The sequence below is a fragment of the Meles meles genome, unplaced genomic scaffold (assembly GCF_922984935.1).
Source record: "Meles meles unplaced genomic scaffold, mMelMel3.1 paternal haplotype, whole genome shotgun sequence".
Lineage (NCBI taxonomy): Eukaryota > Metazoa > Chordata > Mammalia > Carnivora > Mustelidae > Meles > Meles meles.
In genome coordinates this window covers 923235-930542 of record NW_025721110.1, presented here as the reverse complement: position 1 = coordinate 930542, position 7308 = coordinate 923235, and the positions used below count along the sequence as shown (strand labels likewise).

Sequence of the window (7308 nt, the reverse complement as noted above, 5' to 3'; positions counted from 1 at the left end):
TGTTTATCTTCTGATATCAGTCGGACGCTCCCAGTCTGCTTTACCTGCCACTGGCGTCTTCTCCTCCTGTAGAGATCCAGACGTGTATAATTCTCATCTCAGGCTGATTTCATGGGTGGTCGGAGTTCTTTGGTATGTAATCAGCTCACTTTAGGGTACAGGTTGAAATGGTGCCTCCTCCTACTTCCCCGCCATCTTGACTCCTCCTAAGTCCATTTTTTTAATGCAATGAGTCTATGGTTATTTTTGAAATAAGAAATTTGGTTTAAAATTATATGTTTCCTTCAACTTTCATAATCTATTATTCTAGGATATACACTAAGAAAGGATCTAAATGTGGGGTGCCTGTGTGTCTCAGTCAGTTAAGTGCCTGCCTTCAACTCAGGTCATGATCCCAGGGTCCTAAGATCAAGCCTGCCTCAGACTTTCTGTTCAGTGGGGAATCTGCTTCACCCTCTCACTCTCCATCTGTGCTCACTTTCTCTTTCTCTCAAATAAATGAGTAATATCTTTTTATAAAATGCTAGAAAAATTTTCATTCCTTAATCAAGGAGATTTGAGGCAATAAGAGTGATTTACTATGTTGTGGCTAATTGAAAATATTAGTAATAATAATAAAAAGAGTGATTTACCCCTGTCAATACTCTGTAGAGTCCAATCTGAGTGTTCATATAAAATAAATTATGTGGCCCACATTTTGATTCAAAAGTAATTTATTATTTTCTTAGACAATTTTCATTGCAAAACCTTATAAACACAATTTCAGTTGTAATATCTTAAATTCTCTCTTTGTATTGAGTGAGGCCTGTGCATGTCACAAGAAAATCTTCTGCACATTAAAGAAGGCAAAAGAAGCTGACTTTCATCAAATTTGCTGAGTTACAGTTGATATCCAGTATTATTTATTTTTTTAAATTATGTTATGTTAGTCACCATACAATACATCATTAGTTTTTGATGTAGTGTTCCAAGATTCATTGTTTACATATAACACCCAGTGTTCCAGTCACTGTGTGCCCTCCTTAATACCCACTACCAAGCTCACCCATCTCCCCAATCCCTGCCCTCTAAAACCCTCAAGTTGTTTATCAGAGTCCACAGTCTCTCATGCTTCATCTCCCCCTCTGATTCCCCCCTTCACTTTTCCTTCCCTTCTCCTAATGTTCTCCATGTCATTTCCTATGTTCCACAAGTAAGTGAAACCAAATGATATTTGACTTATTTAATTCAGCATAATCTCTTTCAGCCCCATCCATGTGGATGCAAAAGTTGGGTATTCATCCTATCTGATGGCTGAGTGATATTCCATTGTATATATGGACCACATCTTTATCCATTTGCCTCTTGAAGGGCTTCTTGGCTCTTTCCACAGTTTGGTTATTGTGGACATTGCTGCTATGAATTTTGGGGTACATATGGCCCTTCTTTTCACTACATCTCTATCTTTGGGGAAAATACCAGGTATTGTTTATTAACTATCCAAACACTTGTTTTTAATCCTGCTTAGCTGATAAGGTGTAAGAAATATAGGTTGACACAAAATTGATTTTATTTTACCCCTCTGGATCTTACTTATTTGTTTAGAATATTACTGATAATATAAATCCATTTGTGATGAACATTTAGAAAGAAAAATAAGTCTCTATACTGCCCTGATTCATTTTGTTTCCACATAAAAGGATAATTATTCCTTTTCAATACTTTACAGTCTATAAATTTCATTATTATGGAACCAAAAAATCTGGGTATATTTATAGTATTGATGGCCAATACATTTTGTAGAAATAAACTTCAGTAAGTCTGTCACTGAAATACAAGAGGAAAAGCACAATATGATGATAACAATAATAGACTCATTCCCCAATATCCATGAACATATTAAAAATACTCATATAACTTCCTCAAAAATAAAAAGCATGAGAATTTGTTCAAGGGAGTTTTAATAGTATTATTTCTTTTTCCCTTTAAATTCAGAAATCATTTTCCCATCCAGAATTACCTTTACTTATAAACATGAAGGATCAGTAACACAGTACAAAAATAAATGTTAAGGAATGAAAAAGTAAATTAGCAATGGATTCCTAGGATAATATAGCATTTTAATAGATTCAGGATTCCACCCTATCAGAAAAAAATACTATGTTAATGTTTTGGCTGACCAATAATTTAAGAAAGGCTTAGGTCACCATAGAATAATATGAGCCCCTATGTAGTCCAAAATTTTCATGCTATTCCACAATAGTAACCAAAAGGACTGCCATGATGATGAATTCAAACCCCTCCTTGTGGAATAGTTAATTACTATACTCATTAGAGATTTCTCATCTCAAGTTATCCCATGAGAAAAAGGGATCCAACTGCTTAACGTTACCTATGCCTAAAAAGGTGAACTTCTTTGGCAGCACATCTCACCATAGCCCAACTGACCCTGATCCTCAGTTTAAGTTAGTAGCACTGCCCTGTTAATCCCTAATGTTCCAACCATTCAAAAAGCTGTTTAGTAATAACAGACGCCCCAGGGCACCTGGGTGGCTCAGTGGGTGCATTCAACTCTTAATTTCAGCTCAGAGCATGATCCCAGGGTTGTGAAATCAAGACCCACATTGAGCTCTGTGCTGGATGTGGAACCTGCTTGGGATTTTCTCTCTCCCTCTGTCTGTCCTTCCCTCTCCCTATCTCTCTCAAAAGTAATAATAATGATGATGATGATGATGATGATGATGATGATTTATCATTAAAAATAATAATAAACAGCAGCACCCAATACTAAATTCTCTAGATTTTTTGGGTCCATCTTTATTTTCTATCAATTTATGAAATCACAAATGTATGTCTATGTATGATCTTAATAATGTAACAATCTTCACTGCAGAGAAAAACTTAAATTCAATCAACCCTTGAATTTTTGTTGCAAAGTAATATGGAGGGGAAGGCGCAGTTAGCAACCTCAGAAAATATTTAATCTAAATTAATAAGCTTATAAAGAATATAAAGAAGATAGTTCAGAATAAAATAAAGCAAATTTTGAAAGTGGTTTTGTATAAACTATTATATTTATAGTTCATGCCCAGCCCACAGAGATATAGACCTATGATTACCTTTCACAGATAATGGAAGTGTTATAGTTTATCTGTCTAATATCACATAGATCATAATTATACCAATATTGAAACTACAATTCAAAATTATTCTGAATTCTATATTCTTTCCTTTATCCCATGCTGCTTCTGAAATATTATCCATAGTTGGCTCTGCCCAAATATTAATTATTAATTAACCTAGCAACGTTTTGCCTTTGGAGCCCCAGGAGCTACCATGTGGTATGAGCATGAAGGCCATTCTCCAGAACGCCACCAACTTTATCTTCTTGGGCCTCATCACACATCCTGCATTCCAAGGCTTATCTTTGCAGTGGTCTTCTCCATTTTTTTTGGTGGCTGTAACAGCCAAAATGATCATGATTCTTCTCATCCATGTGGACTCTCACCTCCATACACCCATGTACTTTTTACTCAGCCAGCTTTCATGAACACAGTTTATATTTGCATAACTCTTCCCAAATGTTGCAAGATCTTCTATCCAAGGGAAAGATCACGTCCTTTTTGGGATGCATACTTCAGATCTTCCTCTACCTAACCCTAATTGAAGGTGAATTTTTCTTGCTAGGCCTCATGGCCTCTGACCAGTATATGACTGTGTGCAAACCCCTGGGATATCCTCCCCTCATGAACTGCAGGATTTGTTTGTTCATGGTGGTGGGCTCCTGGGTTGGTGGCTCCTTAGATGGATTCATGATGACCCCCTTCACCATGAGTTTCCCCTACTGATTAATTTCCTGAGAAATTAATCACTTTCTGTGAGATTCCAGCAGTATTAAAAATGTCATGTGTTGATACATCACTCTATGAGACTCTTATGTATGCTGCTGTGTGCTAATGCTGCTCATCCCTATATCCATCATCTCTGTTTCCTATAAATGCATCCTGCTTACCATCCATTGGATGAATTCTGCTGAAGGCTGGCATAAAGCCTTTACTAACTCTTCCTCCCATATTTTGGTGGTGAGCATTTCCTATGGTGCAGCCTTCTACACAAATGTGCTGCCCCATTCTTACCACACACCAGAGAAAGAGAAGTTTGTATCCACCTTCTATACCATCCTCACCCCAATGCTCAACCCACTCATATACAGTTTGAGGAATAAAGATGTGGTCACAGCTCTAAGAAAATGCTGGGAAGATGCTCCTCCTCTCAAAGAATGAGAGTGCTGGATTTGTCCAGGAAAGACTAGAGGGGGCCAGATACAAACATCATTTGTGTTGTAGTCACTGGCACACATTTATTCCATAAAATATGCTTTTGATTCTGGAAAAATATTCACTGTGATTTTAGTAATCCTGAATTATCAATAGGTAAAATCATCTCTTTGCAAGAATCACTTAGGAACAATAAGTGAAGACTACAAGTATCATAATTGGCCAATTCTCTAGTCTGGATTCACTGTAAAACTTGTTCCAGACATCATTCTCTTCAAGTAACACCATAAATAATCCCAAATGGGCCAAATGCCCCTTTAAGAGTACTGAATAATGTATTTTTATCCCCAGGGGTACAGGTCTAACCCTAACCCTGGGGATAAAAATACATTATATGTTTATAGAAAAAAAAATTGGAAGGGGAGGAGAACCATAAGAGACTATGGGCTCTGAAAAACAACCTGAGGGTTTTGAAGGGTCGGGGGTGGGAGGTTGGGGGAACTGGTGGTGGGTAATAGGGAGGGCACGTATTGCATGGAGCACTGAGTGTTGTGCAAAAACAATGAATACTGTTATGCTGAAAAAAATAAATAAATTTAATAAAAAAAGAGTACTGAATAGTTATTTTTATGTTACACATGCTTATGTGTCTTTTGCATCTATATTATTGTTTAATTTTTGAACAGAAATTGCATGGAGCAGTCACCATATCCTTGAGGATTTAATTTCAAACATTCATATAAATTAAATATTTTCTAATGATAATGTAGCAGCTTTATTTAGGAAAATTTTATGAAAATAATTTAATTGTATTTTGGTTTCTGTATTCTTAGTCATATTTTATGAATGTTTGTATTCTCTAACTACTGATATTAAACTATGGGTAGTAATCATGCCTTTTTTACATAGAGTCTCATATGTTCCTGGAAATCAATAGACATTTACTAGTTGAATAAAATATGACTTCTGTCATTCAGATAGAAACATGGCTAAAATCTTCAAAAACTTGCATTCATGCCCTGCCAGGGTGGCCTGTAATGTGGGTGACAAAGAATTCTTCAAAGAGGAAAACCACAAGCAGAACAGAATTCATGCACTCTCCAAGAGAGGAGAATGAATATCATATGTGATATATGTGACATATGTATCACATATGTATCACATATGGATGTATGTGTGTGGGGTGTGTGTGTGTATGTGTGTATATATATATATATATATGTATATATATACACACTTGTATGTCATCCAAGAGGGATGTCATCCAGGAGTTTCTGCCAGGCTGGGCTTTTTTTTTTTTTTTTTTTTTTTTTTTTTTTTTTTTTTTTTTTTTTTTTTTTTTTTTTTTAATTTTTTTTCCCATTTTATTTATTTTTTCAGCGTAACAGTATTCATTCTTTTTGCACAACACCCAGTGCTCCATGCAAAACGTGCCCTCTCCATTACCCACCACCTGTTCCCCCAACCTCCCACCCCTGACCCTTCAAAACCCTCAGGTTGCCCCAACCTCCCACCCCTGACCCTTCAAAACCCTCAGGTTGTTTTTCAGAGTCCATAGTCTCTTATGGTTCGCTTCCCCTCCCCAATGTCCATAGCCCGCTCCCCCTCCCCCAATCCCACCTCCCCGCAGCAACCCCCAGTTTGTTTTGTGAGATTAAGAGTCATTTATGGTTTGTCTCCCTCCCAATCCCATCTTGTTTCATTTATTCTTCTCCTATCTCCTACCCCCCCATGTTGCTTCTCCATGTCCTCATATCAGGGAGATCATATGATAGTTGTCTTTCTCCGATTGACTTATTTCACTAAGCATGATACGCTCTAGTTCCATCCACGTCGTCGCAAATGGCAAGATTTCATTTCTTTTGATGGCTGCATAGTATTCCATTGTGTATATATACCACATCTTCTTTATCCATTCATCTGTTGATGGACATCTAGGTTCTTTCCATAGTCTGGCTATTGTAGACATTGCTGCTATAAACATTCGGGTACACGTGCCCCTTCGGATCACTATGTTTGTATCTTTAGGGTAAATACCCAGTAGTGCAATTGCTGGGTCATAGGGTAGTTCTATTTTCAACATTTTGAGGAACCTCCATGCTGTTTTCCAGAGTGGTTGCACCAGCTTGCATTCCCACCAACAGTGGAGGAGGGTTCCCCTTTCTCCACATCCTCTCCAGCATCTGTCATTTCCTGACTTGTTCATTTTAGCCATTCTGACTGGTGTGAGGTGATATCTCATTGTGGTTTTGATTTGTATTTCCCTGATGGCGAGTGACGTGGAGCACTTTTTCATGTGTCTGTTGGCCATCTGGATGTCTTCTTTGCAGAAATGTCTGTTCATGTCCTCTTCCCATTTCTTGATTGGATTGTTTGTTCTTTGGGTGTTGAGTTTGCTAAGTTCCTTATAGATTTTGGATACTAGCCCTTTTTAAAGGTTTCTGAAGGATTTGAGAGGCTTTTTGTTGTGTTCATGGGGGGTAGGTGTGGGGAGGCGTTTGACTTTCAGCCAGGTAGAGGAGGAGGCAAGTTTTCTAAGGGCTCTGTCTGGGGATTGTCCAGGATGTGGGATGTGGTCCAGCTATAGAATATGTCTGGTGGTCTATTTTCTGAGAATGTGGGGCCCTATGACCTAGAAAAACAAGCAAACAAAAAAAGTTAGGATCAGTTACTTACAAGTGTGAATTTTGTCTGCATGCTTGGTCAGGGAAGGGACTTTGAATAGAATCCTTTTATTCCCCCCTCTCTAATTGAAATTATTCCTGACTGGGAACATGGGAGAAAGTCATTATTCTGTAAATACTTCCTGCTGGATAGGGTCATAGAGCTCTCCCTACCTAGCTGGAAAAGAGACAGGATCATGACATTCTGGTAGCAGACTGCTTTGTTCTGAAAGCCAGGGCATCTCAGGCATGTGAAAGATTGCTGATTAAGTTGAGATTTGGAGAAGGACAGTCTATAACCTTTGTTGTTTAGGAAGGCTAGGAGTGTGACGAAACAAGAAATAGAATTGGGAAAAGAGAGGCTACAGAGGCATCTAGGTATTAGAAAA

At 37.8% G+C, this 7308-nt stretch overlaps 1 pseudogene; it reads left to right on the top strand.

Annotated features, from left to right (window-relative positions):
* Positions 1 to 3322: 3322 nt before the first annotated feature.
* LOC123935978 lies at positions 3323 to 4291 on the top strand (annotated as a pseudogene).
* Positions 4292 to 7308: the final 3017 nt, after the last annotated feature.